The 22,959-nt window shown below is 38.0% G+C and overlaps 1 long non-coding RNA gene across 1 annotated transcript in view; it reads left to right on the forward strand.

The window, feature by feature from the left end:
- The window catches only part of LOC121668468, a 77,466-nt gene extending 54,507 nt beyond the window's left edge, over positions 1-22,959 (forward strand). The window contains exon 3 of the long non-coding RNA XR_006017393.1: positions 21,657-22,959. This is a non-coding gene — a long non-coding RNA (uncharacterized LOC121668468). The remainder of the gene's footprint in view (positions 1-21,656) is intronic.

Consider the following 22,959-nt stretch of genomic DNA (forward strand, 5'->3'; position numbering starts at 1 on the left):
TAGCATGCTTTTATAAGTTTAGAACGATGTTATTTGAGAGTGTGTCTTCACAGAAGTTAAAATACAAGGTCACAGTCAAAATACTGGTTCTTAAAAAATAAGGAAGAGCTACCAAATGTATTACTGAATATTGTATATAATATTAGTGTCTCATCCTTCCTTCTTCAGGTTGTAATTGAGATAAAGTTTACTTTCTGCTCATTAAGCTTAGTCACATTTTCTAGGTATGCTGTAAAATCCTTTAGCCTACAATTTTTACCTGAATCTATCAGAAGAATATAAGCTCCTGGCATCATATGATATCATAAATCAACAAAAGTGTTCATGCATAAAGAGTATTAGCCTCTCTAATGGAAAATATTTAGTTATTTAATATGTCCACTTCAGTTTTTATTGAATACTATGTGAAAACCTGAAACTTCTAAGAATTCACTATAAGCTACAAAGATATGTAAAGAGACATCTAGTTATTATTCCAATACAGTTAGAACTAATCTGTTTGTCAGCAATTCCACTCTAACACATTGTCTTTCCAGAGACCTAGAACATAATGGTAAAATGATGTCTATTTGAGAATTTGGTGTGTGTCTTTTTAAAGGAAAACACTAATGTGCTCACAGCATGTAAAGAAAACTTTTTTATTATGCCTACCTACTCTTTAGTAGTTCACACCATTTTAACTGCTTCAGCTGAAATGGGAAAAGAGCTGTGCAGAAGGAATCTCACTTTTGCAAGAATGTACTTAGAAGGCAGAGTTTGAATGGTACTCAAACTTTCATAGTTGCCATGGCACAATGAAATATTATTGCCCTACAGTGCCTATGTACAAACCTAACTGATATTCAATTATTAAACCTTATATAAATTACTGGGGTTTAAATTACCACAGAGGTCACTGATGTCACTGATACCTCAGCTGTGCCTGACACGGGTCTACCTGAGATGACTGGAACCAGCTGTGCCCATCATGGGACAGTCACTAACCTCTCCCCACAGAGGCCACCCTTGCAGTCCCCCCCACCAGCACCTGGGCAGCAGCACCCAACACACCACACTTAAAACAGCAGGAATCAGGTAAATACTCTATATGAAATATTACAATATTAGAGAAGGACAAAACTCCTCTTACAAACACATAGTGTTAGTACAGTCTTCATCTGTAAAACCTGTGTTACATTTTCATTATTTCAGTAAAAATCAGATGGCCAAAGGGACATTTGCTGAAATATCACTTTATAGCCTTTAAAGGACTTAATATCTTCTTCAGGAAACTGCCAGGGTCATGATTTATACTGTAGGTCTTCAGTGCTGCACATGAGAATTGTGTTGGATTCAAGTAATCTGGACAGGACAAAATATCATAAGGAACGTAGAAACCATGAGATACAGTCAAAGACGTAATAAAGGTTCTTCACACACAGGAGAAAACGTGTGTTAAACATATATCATTTTAACCTATCAAACACAGAGCAAAGCCTTCCATGCAGCTTGGCGTTGCAGGACTCGGTAAGTCCTGTGGCTGCAGTTTGCTGGGCACTACAGCAAGCACATGCTGAAGGTTGTTTCCTGCAGCATCGGCAACAGAAGGAGTTGCTCTGCTCGTCCTTGCAGCTGTGGGCAGGCTGGCAGCAATGTGGTAACAGGGATGTGGTAGTTAACATGAGGAACTGAGCAATTTCAAATGCAGAAAGTTTCATTTTGAGCACACATGGATGATTGACTTCAGGTTTCTCCCCCCAAGACTGCAGAAGATACTCCACTGCAACATATTCCCATAAAAAAAGAGATGGGAAACACTACTTTTCAACATCTACAGCAGCCCTAAGTTTGAAAAAGACTACTGTCTAGTCTGGTGCCTCAGGCAAATCTGAACTTCACAGCTGAGATGTGGCTAAAAGGATCCATGATTTGGATCGTATTCTGGACAATAATCAGGAATACTCTGATAAGTATTTTATTAAGATACAATGAGTACTTTATTGAGATACAAATGCTAAAGTTAATAATGGCAAAGATTCAAGAACATGATTTTTTCTACTGAAAGATGAGCTGATCTGATAAAGACTTGAAAGAAAAACTAAAATTTAAAACAGAATATATGTTAAAACAGAAAACCTATAAGAAATGGCAAGAGTGGGCAATGTGCAGTGAAAAATTGACAGGCTGGATGACCCCTCCTGTCTTTAACATCTCTGCTTTCAGTACTCCTTGGTAGTGTTTTTGCTTTGCTTTGCACCATTGCTGTAAACATAAAATCTGCTCCTCATGCACTGTATACTACCTATAAAGCATAGACATGCTACCCTCAGTACATAAATATAAGTAAGTCCACAGGTTTTTCCAAATAATTAGAACTTTGATCTCTATCCTGAAGCATACACTGAGCTTGATGCTTATATGATGCACAAAAAGAAATCAGAGACCGTCTGACAAGGGTTAGGGACTATCTGCATTAAGAAAAGTGTTTGGAAAATTGGAATAGTAACTGGAAATCATCCAACTGGTTTAATCCATGTCATATTTTTATAGGTTGCTCAATATGGAGCATCTATAAAACTACAAATTTACAGGAAGCTGGTGTTGCATCTAATTGGCTACTGGATCGGTTTATTTCAAGAAATGTTTCTTGTGTATTTTTACCTTTTAAAATGACTCTCTGTTAATGAAACAGATATATTTCCACCAGTCTTGAAATAATTCCCACAGCACACCGTTATGATTAGTTTCACTTTCACACTAGTGCTGCCAATTTTTAAAAACAGTCTTTTCATTAATAATACTGCCTAGTATGAGCTGCCAAAAACTATTTAATGTGTGATATGAAAAATCTGGCATTATGTAGGTGCCTAGTGAGAGCCAGTAGTGTAAGATTTTCATATTTCCTCCAATGGATTTGTCTGAAATGAACTCTGTGTATTCTCACAGTGTGTTCTCTGTTAAAATAAAATTGCTGTGTTTCATTATTTAATTTGCACATTTATGAAGTCAGAATGATACAATCAGTATTCCCTTAATCCTATTTTTATGCATGATATTCACATACAAAGAGTCATTTGCTTGATTTCAGTGCCAACACATGAAAATATATTTTTTTATTCCTGTTGAGCCTTAGGCAGTATACCTTTTCAGCTTAAGGAGATTCATATTGTCATTTTCCTAGCATACATGTGCTGCTCCACACCAGCTTACCTTTTTTGGCAGCTGGAAACCGATCCTCATTACTCTCTTCAGCAGTATGACTTATTTGGTTACTCTGGCTCTCTCTTCTCTAAAATTAGATGGTGAGCTTTTCATTTCATGGACCATGTCTTTTTATCTATTCCATAAAGCTTACATGGCATTTATGGGATCAATGTAAATTAATAATAATAATAAACATTTTATACTTTACTGATATACATTTAGGTGTTTGAACTGTGAAATACTGCCTTCAGTCAAGGCAGATGTTAATGTACAGGTGTGTCAGGGCACATGGGGTTGGGTGGCCTCAGCACCTGGGCATGGAGGGGTTCCCCTGGGGCAGCGGGGCTGGGTCTAGCAGCCAGGACTGTCCCACTGTCCCAGGTAGAGAGAGGTGGGCTGGGGGGCACCTAGAGCATCTCCAGCCCTACACCCTCAAGTTCCAGAGCTAACTCACATCTCATGTTTAAAACCCAAATTGTACTTGGATGCAAACCTAATTCTAAAGAACAGGTGGAACAAGATATTGAAATAATGGAAGTTTAGGTTTAAATTTGAAGTTTTTAATTAGCATGTTCATGTCCTTTGCAGTGAGATAACAACCCTTTTTTTTGCCTTAATATAAACCAGAATTTTATTCTGTCATCATACATACACCTGTGTATTTGTGCCTTAAGGAATTTTGCCTTTAATTTAAAGCTCAATTTCATCTGCAATACTAAATATTCATCATTTTCTTAGGTAATATACGGAAATAAGAAGTCAGGTGTCAGAGTCTGGGATAGTTTGTCCTCAGAAGAATTCCAGAGCTCTCTCTCACAGGCAGAAAATAGACAGGAAAGGAGAATGCTTTTATTGAGGATGAGTGTATCAGTATCAAAATCAGTAATCTCATGATTTTGTCTGTAATGTTCTGTCAGTAGTTGACCGAGCTTTCAGCCTTGAAGGATAGTTTAGACTTGTTTTATAAATACATTCACTTTTGGCAAAAAGACAAAATGTAACAGCTTCCACCACCTAAAGCAAGCGCATCATACCTGTTGGTATGAGAATATCCATTAAGTCAAACTATTTTATCTTGGGTCTTACTCATTGAATTTTGCCATTTAGTGCTAACAATACCTGAGAAAGCATGAAACTATTTATAAGGTCTCACAAATAATTTCATTTTATTTTAGTTACAATATTGCATCTCCAGATTCTCTGATGTTCATTGCAAATATGTAATATATATTCCTCCTTGCAAATGTATGAGAAATATATCCCACTTGTTCCATGTTAAATCACAGAAGATGAAGAGATAACAAGGATGAGGTTTTACTGTCTGCAGAGACATAACAGATGTTTAAACTCTAGGTATGTAACGTACACTGCCTGACCTCAAGCAGCCTGATCCCAAGACCCTCAAGAATTATAGGTTTTTGTGATGCCTCCCAAGCTCACAAAGATTTGAATGTCTCAAATGTCACCTGTTACTTCCATTTAGGAAAATAAATCCTACTCTAAATTTTAAATTTGTCACATGATTTTAGATATTTGCAATGTAGATACCAACAGATGAGAAAGTCACTAGGCTACATTTATAGTCAAAGGAAGAATCCTTACATAAGATTTTATATGGTCATTTTAGGATAAGATTTATTTTTCAGTGAGTGCCTATTCTTCTGCCTTGGCTATAAAATGGTGCTATGATAATTGCTAAGCTGAGAATGTGATGCTGTAGATTTCCACAGTGGATCAGAGAAATTCCTTCAAAGCACAATTGCACTGGATCTCTGCGTGTTTTAGCCACATAATAATTCATCCTTGATACCTTTTTTCCCCATTTTTAAGAGCTGAACACTGCCTGTCTTTCACTGTATTGGTAAATCAACAACTTTATACTCTCTACATCTGTCATTCAGTTGAACCTGTTATATGGAGAATGGAGTTTTGCAACATAGTCAATGCTGAGGTGACTTAAAGTATACAATTAAAATAAGGTAGTTCATATGGAGACGTATTTATGTTGAAGAAACATACCTTTGGTGCCAAATAACAATGAACTACTTTGAGCCTTTAAGGAAAATATATATGGCGAAACCTTATATAAGACATTCTATAATATATATGACTAATCTCTCTATTAATAGCTCCTAACTAGAACTGAAATTAAAAGCCTTTTGGCTTGAGCCCAAATGTTTATGTCAGATGAAAAACTTATCTCATTTAGATAGATGTGACAGAGTTTAGTGTGAGAGAAAAAAACCCAAACCCATTCTTTGTAATTTTGCAATATTTTTGTAGTCTGCACTGTGACAACAGTAAAAAGCTCATCCTAATCCTGCCTAACTGGTATGGATCTGGTATGAGACCAGTATATCTGGCATCATCAGTCATTGATGACTGAAGTGTATGGGGTAATGGCTTTACATAGCTGTAGTTACTTAATTTGAACTCATATTTCTACTTAAAGGACAGGCTGTGACGTATGTTGTCACAAAAAAGACATTCATTAAATGTTTAAGCAAGTGTGAAATTTTAATACTCACCAACTCTTTGAATATTTACCAAATAGTTAAAATTCACCAGCTCACTAGAAGATTAATTGAAAAAATAAAACAATCTATGTGCCATATATTTTTGTCCTTAATTGTGGGTAATTATTCCTAAAATAACCACTTCTAAGAGTTTAAATATTAAAAGTGTACTTCTAGTTCTAAAAAAAAAAATTATAATTTTTTTTCCTTTTAAAAAATCTTTTAAAGTGACACCTCTTTATATCAGAGGACTGAACCTGTGGTGTATTCAGAATCATAATTAGACTGTAGTCATGAAAATAAATTTAAATTTTATTACTTACTGTTAGCACAGCTTTGCCAAGAAAGTAGAAAAGAAAGTTAATTGTAATCTGCTGCATTTTGTTCATCATGTGCATCATCACCCCTACTTACTGAGAGCAATAACATCTCAGAAGTGCTCTCTAAAGCACCATCTACACAAAAGGGGTAACACTGTTATGGATATTAATGCAGAACATTAATTGAGACATCACTGATAATAAATAAGTATAAAAGAAGCCAACCTGAATCTTTAGGAGACCAAACTTGCATGTTTTGCTTTAAAAAGTAGCACAGTGTTTTTGTGAACCATATTTTTTTGTAAATCACTGGAAAAATGGAAACTTCAAGTCTCCAACATTGTTCAAGGAAACCTGTTTGATTAGACCAGAATCACATGCTGTATTCTCCCTTCAGGCAGGGATGGCATTTTATTTTGCAACCTCCAAATATCATTAGGTATGACAATTATTGTTACCCTGAAGCGGTGTGTATTTGCCTCCCCTTTGCACCCAGAGCTGAGCCAGCAGATGGCACTCACACTGGAAGAGATATTCTAAGAGATTCATGGAATTATGTCTAAAGAATTCCACACAGCCAGGAACAGAATTTGTGATTCAAACAAAGCGCCCAGTCTCCAGCTTCCCAAAGGTAGGTTTCCAAGTGTGTGGTGTAACCTCTCAGGCAGCTAAGCACCGCACAGCCACACCCTCCCTCCCTCCTGCAGTAGGATGGGGAAGAGAATTGTGTGTCAGATTTCTGGGTCAAAATAAAGACATTTTAACTGGACAGAAAAGGAAAGGGAATGTAAATAATAATAATAATAATAGAATATACAAAAGAAGTGCTTCCCAAATGCAAGTGCTCACCACTCACTGATGCACAGCCACTTTCTGAGCAGTGGTTCCTGTCCAGCTTTTCCCAGGGCTTATAAAATGAGCATGATGACATATGGTATAGAATATCCCTTTGGCCAGTTGTGGTTAGCTGTCCTGGCTGTGTCCCCTCCAAGATGCTTGTGCTCTCCCAGCCTCCTCAACAGTTGGAAAGACCTTGACATTGTAAGCACGGCTTAGCAACGACTGAAACATTAGTGTGTTATCAACATTATTCTCACCCTAAATCCAAAGCTACAGACTGTATCAGCTATGAGGAAGAAACTTAAATCTATCCCAGATGAAACCAGGACACTAGGCTAAATTACCTGCTCAGCAGTAGGCCTTATAGACAGAATTCTATAAACACATTCATCCCATAAAACTTCCACTAATTACAGAATGATCTCTTTATAAATGCCTGTCTATTCCTGATAACTATCAAGTGGACCTAGATGATCATCATATTTGACTAAAATGATACTAAATTCCTCCAAATATCACAGACTATCCAATAAATAATGTCTAACTCCTATATAGACAATAAGGTATTTCTGACTAACTTAATATGAGGTACTTCTATACATCTGTTTCTTTGTAAGAGAATGATTGTTCCATTGCAGGCATTATTCCATTAAAACAGTTGTTGAATAACAAAGGGAATAGGATCAATAGCAATAAATGAAGACTCCAAATTACTTATTTCCAGGGGTTTGCCTTTTAAAATATTTTACTTGCATCTTGTACTTTGATTATGTTAGGCTGTGTGCTAAAAACTCATCTGTAAATTCACAGAGGAGCAGGGAAACCCAAATAACACCCTGACAGACTATTACCAGGGCCAAAACAGGAACCATAAGCCCATAAGATGATAAGGCTTATCATCTTAAATTCATAGTATCACAAGGGCACTATGGTAGACAGTCAAGGACTCAGAGAAAGGGACACCCTGTTTGAGTGCCTCCCAGGACAGTCCCAGGACAGCCTCAGCCCCAGTGACTGGGTATGAAAGCCATCATGATGAGTCAATACCAGACATGTTATTAGGATGCAGAGGAAGAGCACTTTTGAAGAGCGTTATTATGTGAATGTTTAGGGATGGGCCAAAGGCGGGGGAAGGGATATATTCAGATGATTTGGGGAGGAACAAGTATGGGAACAGAGAGGATAAGGGGGTAAAAAGTGCCAGACATATAAAGAATTTGGTGGTCAATACGCTTGTCTGACCATGTGTCAGAGACTGAAATATTATAGTTTATGACTTAAACATTTTCTTAAAGGACTTTAAAAAAAAAAAACTGTATTACAAAAGCTGCAAAAAAGACTACCGCACCCTGAATGGGGCCCTGACTGAGGGCTTACACTGCTCGCTGATGAAGATAAGATAAAGTAGCAACTCAGGGCTGGGGACATTCACAAAGCACAAGCTTAACACCTCCAAGGTGAAGACCACAGCCCCAGGGCTATCAGCTGCCAGGCTCACACAGACCCCCTGCACCAAAGGGTGGGGGGAGGAGAGGCTTTGGGTATCTGGGAAAAGCCACTGGTCAGAGGCACAGTGACTGCCCATCCTCCACTGTGCAGAGGAGCCCAGCTGAGGGGTCCTCACGGGGGGGGGGGAAGCTTATCCACAGCAGAAGGGGGTGACATGGCCCATCAAAGGGACCTCCCTCAAAGGGGTCCCCAGACCCTGCACCAGAGCACCAGGGATGATGCAACAGACCCTCAGTGTTGCAAGGGACAGTGTCAAGCCAGCCCCTGCAAGGGAGACACATGGGCATTCCCACCTGGCCCAAGGTGTATATTAATCCACAGAGTTCTGTACTCTTCGGCGTGTGGTGGCGTGGCGTGGCATAGTGTGTAGCGGTGTGCTGTCACCACCAGCAGACCAGATGGAGGGGAGCAACGAGACGTCATTGGGACCCTCGGATGGGTGATATGCTTCCACCTAACCCCTGTCACCTCTCCCTGTTCCCCCACCCCCCCATGCACACTTCTTTTTCTATTTCTTTCTTTCTTTCCCTTTCCTTCTCTTTGCCTCTCTACTAGTAAATAAAATACATCCATTTTTTGGCATCAACATTTAACCTTGTTTGGTTTTAATCTCATTTCTGGGAATATTTTGAACCTTCTAAGTTCTTTCTGGTTTATGCAGAGAGACTTAGCTTGCTTTCCTTCTCTGAGTTTAAACCAGATTGTAACACCATGAGCCACACCTGATCTGCACAGTCTGTCCCATCTTCTAACTGAATTATTTTCAAACTCCTTCCTGGCTGACGGACTTTCTAGTCTGTGTGCATGTGTGTGTATGGGGGCATCAGTGTGACAACTGGAGTCAGTCCATGGGTCAGAAGGTCTCTGTGCTTGCAGTGCCAGCAGGCAGAGAGACTGAAGTGAGTGACTGTAAGCAGCAGCGACTGTAGTGGTACAATGTGTCATAGGGGCCCATGTGGTTAGGGTGTCAGGAACTGGAGCAAGGGAGGCCTGGGTGCCAGCATCTGGGTTGGGAGTAGTCCAGATTGTACATATGTATTCTCTATGTATTCTCACTAGTGGAGACCTCCACCTGCTCAGCAAGAGAGGGAAGAAGTATGAAGTCAGTGATGCTGTGGGTGTTTGTGCAAAGGCTCTGTGTGTCAGTTCATTATCTTTGTGGCCATGTGTGTAGGTATTTACGTGGTATGTGCATGTGCTCTGTGTGCATAGGCCTTCTGGGAATAGACCTTCAGCCTTGCCACTTACCAAACCAGAAGTGGTGCAGATGAGGCAACCAACACCTCTCTTGGGCAGTTGTATCTAAGGGCTATTGTTTTTTTCTTAAGAACTTACTTTTGAAATGTTATTGAATGGTAAGAATTAATGTCCAGTTAATGTGATACTGTATAATTAATTTATGTTCAGACAGCAGGAGACGGCTATGAACTTAGGAAAGACAATGCTTATCCATGAACCAGTAAGTTCATGGATCTGTATAGAACAGCGTATGGTTTAGTAAACATTTCATGACATAAACTGGTGAATGCTTTGATTGAGGAACATCTTCAGAAGCAACATAATAACATAGGGTAGCATTAACACTCATTCAGAAAACTGTGACTTAACTCCTTATTTGGAAGAGACAAAGTAGACTAAAGCATTAATATGTTTTTATAGAAAACTAGTTTGATTCAAATAAGTTAGGATGAACTTCATTGCTGAATTCTTTATTTCATGTCATGAACTAAATGAACTTTTAAAAACAGTGTAAATTGAAAGAACAAAAGGTGGGGACTACATTTTTCCCTTTGCTACTATTTTTCACAGAATCCTAGATAGTTACACAGCATAGAATCAGAGAATCAGAGAATGGTTTGAGTTGGAAAGGATCTAAAGACTATCTAGTTCCAACCTCTCTGATGTGGACAGAGACACCTTTCACTAGAGCAGGTTGCTCAGGGCTCCATCCAATCTGGCCTTAAACACTTCCAGGGATGTGGCATCCACAACTTCTCTTGGCAACCTATCCAGTGCCTCACCACCCTCGCAGTAAAGAATTTCTTCCTATTATCTAATCTAAACCTACTCTTTTTCAGTTTGAAGACATTGCCCCTTGTCCTGTCCCTACATACTCTTGTAAAAAGCTCTCCACCTTTTTTGTGGGCTCCCTTCAGGTACTGGAAGGCCACAATTAGTGATCCCTAAGCCTTTTCTTTTCCAGGCTGAACGAACCCAATAATGGTTTGTGTTGGAAAGGACCTGAACGATTATGCCATGGGAACTTGTAGCTCCAATCCTCCTGCTATGGTCAAGGACACCTTTCACTAAATCAACATTCTCAAAGCCCCCTTCAACCTGGCCTTTGAAGACTTACAGGGATGGGACAACCACAGCTTTTCTCAGCAACCTGTATCAGTGCCTCACCACCCTCACAGCATTACCTTTGGTAGCTCTGGTCATGTTCTGACCTTTGGTGCTCAAGAAAATTGGTGAGTGAAGCATTGGCTGTGTGAGCAATCGTTAGTCCTTTGATGGGCAATATATTACCTTGGAAAGAAATTTCATTATTCTGTACAGTGTGGTAGGAACATAACTATGTTTCAAAATTACCTTCAATGCCCAAGCTGAATTCCAGCTACAGTGAAAGATTCAAGTATCTAGTGATTTATAACTCAGGTGGACTTGCATGAAGAGGTGTCTTATTTCTCAAGACACTCAATTTTATGCAGTCAACTTCTACACTAATGTTTAATTCTTTACCTTAACCTTCTAAGTTCATTGTCATTTGGTAATTACCTCAAGATAATGAAGAAGAAAAGCATTATCTTTCATGAATTTTAACTGGCCACCAGCAACTATCATATCTTTTTCAAAACTGTATTCTCTGACAAATACTTTCCCCACAATATTGATCTGCCACCTATTTCATTAGTCCCTAAAGTTATAATTCATATCCTTTATATTATTTTGGAAGAGGAAAATAAGGATCAACAAAATTCAGACCCTATAGTAATACAAACCTTATTAAAACAGGGGTTTGCCCCAAAATTCCTTGAAATTTGACTATTTCAATATATTTCCAAATCTTTCTAAACTCTGACATCTCAAAATGTTACACTGGTTAAAAATTGATAATCAGTCAGTCCATCTACTTCAGAATGAATGATAGATGTGCATTAGGCATTTTCTATCAATGTTTTGGCAGTCAAGTAATATCAGGAGTCTTAGCAATTTTACAGTAGGAGGTGATTCACAACAAATATCTCATTTTGTTCCAATTAGTATGGCATAACACTGTTTGTATCATCTAGAGGAAAACAAACAACACTCCCACAGTGAATAAGACTGAAAAGGTTTTAATATATTTAATGAATACTTGAAAATGACAGACACAAACATTGTTAATCTCTCCATTGGTGTGTGATTTTGGACAGCTTAAGCTGAACTATCCAAAGAAGAACTCATTTGCCAGGTGAGCTTGCTAAGCCTTCACAATTGCAAACCAGTCTACCATGCTTCTGAGAGCTTAAATGCTCACTTGGTGTTAATTTACTCACTGGTTTTACTTTACATTTGGGATTGAATGATTGAAAAAGTTCACTTTTTAGAAAAGTTTCAGAGAATGAATGTAAAAATAATGACATAGAAGACATTTTATGGTTTTGTGGTTGTTGCATTTTCTTTTATTTACTTTTATTGATTCAGAAATTGTAAAACATAAACATTAACCAGTGCAGATCTGCATCACGGGCTGACCATATGCTGCAGTTGCTCAGTCAGCTCATAGTGATAATGTGTAATAATCACAATTATGAAGTTAGAAAACTGAAGGAATATAAAATCCTGCATCACTTACTGCTGTCTGAATTTCACACACACAAAACTAAAACCACACACATTTTTTTAACTGTAGCAAGTTTAGAACATAGCAAAATCACAAAATCCATTCAGTTCTCTGAGATCAAGTTGAATAGTTCATATTACATTGTTACAGGATTACAGGGAGGAGAACAAGGAAAGAGATATTTTAGGAACAACTTAGAGGTCTTGACTATATCGGTTTTGTACCTTTCCAAACTTTTACCTGAAGGAAAAAAAAACCAATCATGCCAGCAATATAAAATAGAAAACTTTGGTTATTAAACTCTGCATTGTACCCAGCTGATGAACGTCAGTAATTTTTAGATATTTACATTGCAAAAAGCTAGTTGTTGTAACTGTGACATCTATTTTCTACATGTTTATTGTAGTACAGTCTGAATTAATTCCACTTCTTATTCAAGTCTATCTTTAAAAAAACCCCACTTTTTTCTGTACATAAATTCATGCATGGTGTTTCAGTTCTGGACTTCTGCTTCTGACTTTGTTTCCCAATTTAATAACTTTTTACAAAATGTGGAGAAAATTAGTCAGTCATTGTCTTTCTAAGACTGCTTACAGTTTTGTGAAAACATTTGTACTGCTCTTTCTCCCTTTGATATTGATACCAAGTACCACTATCTATATTTATAAAGCTGTGGCTTGCTGCACTTGTATGGTAAGTCACAGATGCCAAGTATCCTCAGCTTTTGAGGAGTTGCTCTGTATTTAATTTACAACAGCAAGAACAAAATTCTCTGGAATTCTTCTAAGCATACAATATACTTTATCTAATAGAACAAAAAGCATGGTACATACATAGTGCTGGAAGCTTTCTATTGAAACTACAGGAAAGATGTCCATCTTACTCCTCTAAAGATTTAAAGGAAGTTTTCATTAATCATAAATAACCTAGGTAGCATAAAATGTAGATCTGCTTTCCTCCCTCACCCAAGTAATTAGATACTGGACAGTAAATATTTTATTTTCTTTCCATTGGTCACACAATTACAGAATCACAAAATGGCTGGGCTTGGCAGGGACCTCTGGTGATCATCTAGTCCAACCCTGCTGTTAAAACAGGGTCCACTAGAGCACGTTGCACAGGATCATGTCTGGGTTTGAGTATCTCCAGAGAAGGAGACTCTATAACCTCTCTGGACAGCCTGTTCTAGTGCTCAGTCACCCTCAAAGCAAAAAGGTTTTCACGTTCAGATAGAACTTCCTCTGTTTCAGTTTGGGCCTGATCACTCTTACCCTGTTGCTGTGCACTACAGAAAAGAGGCCCCATCCTCTTGACACCCACCCTTAAGATATTTGTATGCATTAATAAGATCCCTTCAAAATAATTTCTTTTCCAGGGTAAACAGGCCCAGCTCCCTCAGCCTTTCCTCACAAAAGAGGTGGACCTTATCCTTCCTCATTGCATCACTGCACTCTCTGACAATGTTTCTATATTCCTTCCAAGTTGCCTGTCTATTTTTCCACACTCCACACATTTTCTTCTTCTATTTGAGTTTTATCAGAAGCTCTTTCCTTATCCATGCAGGCCTTCTGCCCTTTTTGCTTGATTTCTTACTGATAGGGATACACTGATCTTGAGCTTGGAGGAAGTGATCTTTGAGTATTAAACAGCTTTCATGGACTCTCCTGCCTTCTAGAGCCCTATCCCATGGGATTCCGCCAAATAGGTCCCAGAAGAGGACAAAGTTACTTGTCTTGAAGTCCAGGGTTGCAATCCTACTTCTTGCCCTGCTTCATCCATGCAGGATTCTAAACTCTACCATCTCATGGTCACCGAAGCCAAGGCCGCCCTCCAACCTTCACATTCCCAACCAGTCCTTCTTTGTTTGTTTGTTAGTACAAGGTCCAACAGCACATTTCTCCCTCCTTGACACAGGTGCTCCTTCAGCACCTGTGTCAAGAAGCTGTCATCAATGCTCTACAGGGACCTCCTGGACTGTGTATGTTCATCTGTGTTATCTTTCCAGCAGATATCAGGGTGGCTGAAGTGCTCCATGAGAACTAGGGCCTGTAGTCATGAAGCTAAACCCAGATGTCTATAAAAGTCTTCATGAACTTCTTCCTGATGAGGTGACCTGTAGTAAAAACTCATAACAGTTTCACCCCTGTTAACTATCCCTTAATTCATTCAGTCAGACTTATTAAATCAAAAAATCTTCCAGTCAATTTTCTTCAATCTGTATCAAATATATTTTTAATGAAATATAAATTATATAACAAATCATATTCACAATACCTCCTCAAGTTTAACTTACCTATAGTTTTATATATGTTCTACCATTTACAAAAATATACCTGTCAATCACTGCCCAGGTCTAGTAACTTGAACTTCTTAGCTAACAAAAAATCTCTCGCTTATTTCAAAGGGTGTTTGACATTTATTTTCACTCTCATGATTAAAAATTGACATGAAGATCATTAGCAATTCTGTGGCCCATTTGGGGATCAAGCCATTGAATCACAGAATCAATTAAGTTGGAAGAAAACCCTGAGATCATTGAGTCCAACTTGTGACCAAACACTGCCATGTCAACTAAATGCACTAAATGCATTTATGTCACAACTTATGGCACTAAATTTCCTTAAACACCTCCACAGATGGTAACTCCACCAGTTACTCTTTGAGTAAAGAATATCTCCAGTGTCACACCTTCTTGTAGCTATTTAGTTATATTACAGAAGATGGATCATCTTCTCAAGCAGTCTGGGGTGATCTGCACCACCGTAGTTAGGTCAGGCTTCTGTTGGGTAGTGGGTGTGACTTTCATTTCATCAGGGTGCTGTTGGGACCTGAAACCAGGTCTTGGGTAAATGTTCAGATACTGAATAAAAGGGCACAGCAAAGGAAATAGTGCCAGTTTTGCCATCTGTCTGTTGTAAAATAAGGACTTCTGCACCTGGTCCCAAAAAGGCATAAAACAAAATGAGAGAAGATCTATTTCTGTAACATAAACTCTGAAGAGCAGCAAAATTTAACATCTGCCTTGGTCCTCAGCAATTTTTCTGGCTACTTCAGGCATCTTCCATTCAATATGGTCTTTCTGGCAATTCAATTTTCCTAATGCATTTATGTACTTCTGGGCTTTAAATGTGGAGTTAGCATGTATAATACATGTAGTGGATTCCATTTAGGAGGCAAATATCTAAAACTGTGGTGCATCAAAATGCAAAGAGTATTTTTGTCTTCCAGAATCCAAATCACTTTGTCACGGTTAGCTTTAAATTTTAACCCTATAATGAAAATGACAGAAAAGCTAAAATATGAGACATCAATTCCTCACTAGTTTACTATGCTTGCAATTGGAAATTTTGGTGTGGAGGGTTGATGCTGGTTGAATGCCAGATATCCACCAAAGCCACTCTATCACTTTCCTCAGCTGGATGGGGGAGAGAAGATAAAATGAAAGGCTTGGGAGTCCAGATAAGGGCAAGGAGAGATCACTCAGCAATTACTGTCACAGGCAAAACAGACTCTGCTTGGGGAAATTGATTTAATTTATTGCCAAACACCTTCCTCTGACCTCTCCCTTCTTGGGCTTTATTTTCAAATTCTCTACATCCTTCTGGCCCAGCTGCACATGAGGACAGGGACTGGGGTTGCAGTCAGTTCATCGCAGGTTTTCTCTGCCACTCCTTCCTCCTCAGCAGGAGGACTCCTCACATTATTCCCCTGCTCCAGCATGGGGTCCCTCCCATGGGAGACAGTCTTCTACAAACTTCTCCAGCATGAGTCCTTGCCACAGGCTGCAGTTCTTCACAAACTGCTTCAGTATGGGTCCCTTCTATGAGGTGCAGTCCTTCAGGAACAGGCTGCTCCAATGTGGTTCCCCCATGAGGTCACAAGTCCTGCCAGGAACCTGCTGCAGTGTGAGCTCCTCTCTCCAAGGGTCTACAGATCTTGCCAGGAGCTTCAGAGGTCACAGCCTCCTTTGGACACAACCATCTGGTCGAGTGGGTACTCCTCTATGAGTATCTGCTCCACTCTTAACCTCCAAGACCATAGTCTTCATGATGGGCTGCAGGGGAATGTCTGCTCTGACACCTGAAGCACCTCCTCCCCTTCCTTCTTCACTGGCTTTGGTGCGCAGAGTTGTTTCCCTCACATATTCTCACTCCTCTATGGGGCTGCAAGTGCTTTTGTGCAAGCTTGTTTTTGTTACAGTGTTTGTTCGTTCCCTTCTCCTCCCTGCTTCTTAAATACATCCCAGAGGTTCTACTGCCACTGTGGCTGATAGACTTAGCCTTGGCCAGTGGCCAGTGTTTCTTGGAGGTGGCTGGTATTGGCTCTGTTGGATGCAGGGCAGGCTTCTAGCAGCTTCTCACAGAAGTCACCCCTTTAGTCTCCCTGCTACCTAAACCTTGTCATGCACACCCAATACATATGGTAATTTTTTCTAAGTTAGTCAGCTGTCTCAAGTATTTGATCAGCTTTTGATATCTGTCAATGAAATAGCGAAATGGTTCAGGTTTTTCTTTTTCTCTTTTTTTTTTTCCACAAAGAGAGATGAACTGATAATTTAATCAAGGAGTAAAGAATAGGTTTGAACTGGGCTTGGTTTAGTTTTACTGAGGGTATATTTAACAAGGTTGCAAAGGCCATAGCCCATATGATACTGCAGATTTTGGCTTTGGATGAGAATATTTCTACTAGAAATATCAATTTAATCAAGAAAGAAGTAAAAATTTATCAGAAAAACAGAAAATGGAAACGCAAGATAAAGTGATAACAGAACATTTTAATCTACTGTAAAAAAAATTCTGAATTTCTGTACAATAGACTCTTAATCTAAAGGATCTGTAAAAAAACCCAAACATTTGGATATAGTAATTTAGTTTTCAACTTCACTATTTTATAGAATTAATGGTTCTATACTAATCTGATAACTGTATCCTGTTGCTGCCTGTTCCGAGCTTTCCTTTCCGCTCCCCAAGACAAGCCAGGACTTGCCTCTGCCATGTGCTGCTTTGTTCCAAGCACGGGCAAAACGAAATGTAACTCAAACTCTTTAGCAGTGTCTGATTGGCCGGTCACCCCGGGTCCACCCCCAGTCCGCCCCTTTCCCCTTCTCCAGATAAAAGAAGGACCCAAGAGGGGGCCCACCCTCTTTGGCTTTGCAATCCTTCTGCAACATCTGTGTGTCTCTGTTTCTGTTTGAAAGCTTCTAATCACGGGAATTAGGCAAACTGAAGACTATATTTTTCCCTCTTTGCTTCCACTGGTGGTATCAGCTTTGCAGCTACTATTTGCCGCTTTTAGAGCTACTGAAATGCTGGACTGCCCATGCTACCTCTCTAGGCTGCCCGAGGCTTTCTAAGGCATTGAACTACGAGACTAGCCGGTAAAAGCTGTATTTCCACAGTATCCATCTAGCAAATGACAAGCAATCACCTAGATTCAGGAATTTTTTAGTTTTGCAACACACAGGTATAAGAAAGGATCACAGCTGTCTATAATAGAACACATAAATCTAATTCAGGTGCAAAGGGCCAGAAAAGAGATCAGAACAGATTTATATTTTCTCCCAGTGGAGTAGATACTATGGCAGAATCAACAGTCATTTATACACAAGTGTAGAGGATTTGTAAGCACGACAGTCAGTGAGAATGTGAGAAAGCATGAGATGAAGGTTTATGAGCTAGTCACTAGCAGTGAATGGGAATCTACACAAAGTAATCTGTTGTCTGATTGTTTCTTTGTTTTTTCTTCATGTATCACTTTTGTTTATTTTTTGACTGCAGGAATTAAGTATTACAGAAGTTAGTTCAGATGAATTAGGCTTGTGTTATTTAATAATTTTTAATAGGATGTAGGAAGAGAGTTAGGTATGTGTAAGTTTAGGAACCTATTCCAGGAATATAAAGCATGATGGAAAAATTATAAAAAAAAAATTTTACACACTAAATCAGTCTGGTTTTCACTAATCAAGCTCCTCTCTACTAATAGTTACCTTCCCATTATGGCAAGTAAATGCATGTTTTCATACATACGTATTTATGAATATGCCAGTTAAGAAATCAGCGGTCATTTGGATGGGAATGTTTAGAAGACTGAACAATCAGACCAGTTTATAACTAAACTTAATTGAATTAATTCCTAAGCAACACACTTTGTTATTTCATAGTTCGTGCTTCTAATTAACATCATCACTACCAGCAGAAAAGTATTACTCTTTAGTAAGGAATCATATGCTATTTTAGATGTAATAACAAAACATCCCACATCTGATGCCATTTGCTGATCATTTTTGACTGCAGTCCTTGGTGGGTCTTAGTCTCCAGTCAAGGCAGTCATGTGTGTCAGATCTCTGATGAGAAAAATCAGAACTGAAGCAGCACTGTATTCTCTGTTTTTCTTCCTAATGGTTGGTGGGTTTATGCCATTTCCCCCTTTCCTAATTATTGGTTTTTGGTTGTTTTTTTTTTTTTTTTTTTGCTGGTCAGTCATTCCTTTTATACGTTAGACAGGACACTTATCCTATAATATGAATTGATGATAAATATATTTTAAAATAAAAACAGCATCCTGTAATGAAAATTTGCTAAATTTCATTTTAGTAAGCTTGAAATGGATAATAAAAATTTGCACATATGTATATACATATGTGTATCTATATGTTTTTCATTACATAAATTATCTTGATCTACACACACATTCCAACTGCCATGACTTGACCCTTACCAGTAGAGTAATGTTCTTCTGGGGAATTTATCTTTTATTCCAATATAATTCAGAAATACTTTGATCTGCATTAGCAGGAAATTGAATGGTTTTCCAGACACTGTCTTTGACTGTAGTTTTTCTTTCTGCTTTGAAGCTGGGAGAGAAAGACTGAATACCTCTAAGCTGATAAAGGCAACTAGGACCAAAATCTAGAAATGGACATCTAAGAACTTCTTTATATTTTTGATCAATACAGTTGTTACTAGAGATAATACTTCTCCCAAATGTTTCAAAAGAACAGTGAAAAAAGTTTACTCTATGGCTTTTATTTTAGAGAAACCTCTGCCCTTTATGTAGGCTTGAGACAATTCAAAAAATTGTCCAAAAATGTATCCTGCAACTTTATGAATTTTTTTTAATTGAAAAAATAAACAATGGTAATACACAAATGTGTGAATAAACTGAAAATTTTTCACAAGCAAATGAAAAGCCTTAATATTATATTGCCAGTATGCAAAATTCCACTCTTCTCAGCCTAAGGGTGAATGGAGAATTTCCAGACCAAATTTAGAGAATTGGTAGAGATGTTTACAAGCACTGCATCTCAAGCTCAGAGCATCAATCTTTCTCATATATTATTAGGAATAGTTTTAAAAATAAGATTTTTGGATAAGAATTCATGGCAGGAATTCTGATTTGAAATACTTTTCTTTCTTACTTCTATTTTCCACTTATAAAAGAAGTCAGTGAGATATTTTGATTTGCAAATGTACGTGTTCCACAGATAAACTGTTGACCTCTGTTCACTGTGCTCTTATGTCACACATTGTTACCCACTGCACACCACAATCTGCCCTTTATCTGAACCAAAGTAATGTATTATAATAAGCTGAACGTCCAGTGCTACCTATGGAGACATACAGGGACAAAAGATGTATTGATTTCAGCAACCTTTCTTTAAAGAGAAAGACAATTTTAGTGTTTGCAATGAATTACTTTCATCTATCTATTTGCATGTATTTCTAAGACTTTACTGTGATAGTAGACAAAACTTTAGAAAATAACTATGTCACTCACTGTAACATTTGGACAGTCCATGAATCAGAAGATACACAAATTTGGAATACTAGGTACACCATGTAAAAACATTCCATCCTTTAAGCTGGAGAGATAGGAGAGGTTTCTTTTATCTGATATCTGTTAACTTTGAACTTACGGTAACAGTAATCAATTTAAAACGTTATTTGGAGGTCTAGTACTGTAACTCACCTAGCAAGTGCAAAAGTATGACAAAGACTTTCATGAATATCTAGACTTATTTGACTTTTGTATATTTTTGAGATATCTCAAGAGACTTTTTTAAGGGGGGGGGAGGGGGGGGGGTGAGGCTGAGGGGGAAAGGAATCATTAATAGATACATACCACCTCAGAGAATCAAACTATTCAAATGTTCAAATTTGCCCTTTCTGAAATTTTCAGTTGATATTATTGCAAGAATTATTACATTTATTTTTGGAAGCTTAGTTTTCTCTTCAATGAACTTTTTTGAAACACTTGTCTACAGCCTTCTTGTTCATTTGACTGACTTTTTTTGAACTTTTCTACATCTTTTTTTTTTTCCCCCAGACAGCCATCCTTTTCCTCTCACTCATTTTTTCCTGTTGTTAAACTTGAGTCATATCCCTGCTTCCTGACAGTGGTTTCTTTGTGAAATCCTATAAATTTTGGGTTAAACGAAAGGGATTTGTGCTCCCAAATTAATTAGGCACCCCTGCTAGGTATCAAAGAACTTGACCATAAGACTAAAATCTGCTCTGTTGATACATTTCTGTAACTTTATTTGGTGGAAAATAGATCTTCTCTAAAAGGGTGTTACCTGTCTTTAGACCTTAGAAATACACATCTACATGTATATATGCGTAAATAAATATGTATGCTAGGATGTGGATAACATAGAAGAAGTTACTTGGCTTCCAGCTATCATGAACATTTCAAGCTATGTAAAGCTTTACTATATTCATGTTTCAAGACATTTCTTTTCTCTGTAACACGTACTGAAAAGTCTAGCCAAACATTTTAACATAAAACACGATTCTTACTGTCACATTACTTAATGTCTACCCTAATGAATCAAGACCTAATTGTTCCCAAGATTTTTTGTGAGCATTCAGCCTTTCTGCAGCATGTCTCGATACCCTGTGTCTGGCTGACACCTTTAAATATGAAGATTCAAAGATTTCACAGAATGTGATCATGTCAGAGACAGCTGCCCCTATGTGGCATATAAGATACTTATCTCTTTTAATGATGTCCTTAAAATGGAAGAAAAGCAGGTTTTCTCTCATTTCATTGTTATTTTGCAAATGTGTCTGTTTATATCATACAATTACATCAGTGCATGTGGTAAACTGTAAATGTCACAGGCATTTTTTATAATCATTGAAGTTTTCTGATGGTCATTTAGAACAACACGTGGTTCAAACAGTTCTATAGAAAAGAATTTAGTTTGAATTCTGTTAGGCACCAAAAATATTGATCCAACTATGTTCAACCTAATTACCTGGTTCTGCATTTGGACCTGCTAGATTGGAGAAGGATGGAGATGGGGGTAAAGATGAAAGTAGCTGCCCCTGTGGATTGGAGAAGGATGGAGATGGGGGTAAAGATGAAAGTAGCTGCCCCTGTGCTATTTTCAGAAACAGATTTGCGAACCTTTCTTCTTGTACTGGCAATCTGACGTGCCTTTTTTATTATTATTTTCAGGTAACAAACTATTGATTTCTGGAAGTGATGGCTGTTCCATGCATGCTGATCAGCACATGAGCAGTGGGTCCAAGCAGCAATTGATTTTCATATCAACAGTGAATCTAATGCATCCTATATGAGTTAGATTTGAACAAGAACAACCACTTTCAGGGAAAAGCCTGACATACAGATCTCTCACTCAGGCAACTGACTTCAAGAGCTGTTGAGGTAGACACCAAGATGCAGACAGAATCAGAATTTAAGATATACCCCTGTCTGCAGAGCTTCCTTATATAGATGCTAGGGTATGAATACATTTATACAGTCATAAAAATCCAGGGAGGTTGAGAAAAAGAGTTTATAGGTTGACTAAATTACTGGAAATGTAGTGCAGAAAATGCTGTAAATTATATATACATTGTTTTACTGTGGAATTAATACTTTCATCTCGTGGGAAGGACTAGAAAATAGATAAAGGTGAGTAGGATTTCAGCAAAAGAGTGGTTGGCCTCTTTGAGGCGAATACACACAAAGTTATCAGGAAATTGTCTTAAGTGGTGTCATTCTGTGAAGGATAAAAGGAACAGAAAGTGAGGCTCCTGTAAGTTGAAGGTTTATAGACATACTCTAGAGACTTTAATGAAAGTCAGTTATCAATCCTTGTTATGAAAATTATCTTTACTATATGAATAGTTCTACCACTGACACAACATAAATAAATGTAGTACAAAAAATATTTATGACAATTTTAAATTTTATAGCCAAAGCAAAACCTTTGCTAATAGGCAGAGTGGATACGATCTGGAAATACATCTAGAATATTTTTCTGGAATCAGCACTGAATGAGCATTACACAAAAAATTATGTTCATAAATCTCTTTTTTACGCTTTGATTCTGAAAGACTTCCTTCTGCATTAAAAATAATATAGCTTATGTTTATACAGCACCCTTTGAAGATGAAGACTTCTATTGCAGCCATTGCAGTTGGGAGTGAACATTATGATGCAGTGAAAGCTGCAAAATGTTTTCATTGTAATGAGCTATTTCTCTTGTTCTTTGTTTACCTCTGCTGAAATTTGGAACTCTAAGCTGTTTTTAATGCCAATTTCCTTATACAGTTGGGTTCTCTATCTGCTGATTTATCCCACACCAGTTCTCTTTTTGCCTTCCCAGTCCTGGGGAAATAGAGAGAAATTATATAGAACTAGAAATTCTGTGAACTCTTAAAGCACTAGGACATTAATGGCATTTAGCCATTTACTTCACCGGCAAATCTGTGACCTCAAATAAATGTATTTAATAAACATGTTATAAAATCCC

This window comes from Corvus kubaryi, unplaced genomic scaffold (genome assembly GCF_017639235.1).
Source record: "Corvus kubaryi isolate FWS band 111438036 unplaced genomic scaffold, C.kubaryi_AGA036_p1.0 37385, whole genome shotgun sequence".
NCBI classification, from domain to species: domain Eukaryota; kingdom Metazoa; phylum Chordata; class Aves; order Passeriformes; family Corvidae; genus Corvus; species Corvus kubaryi.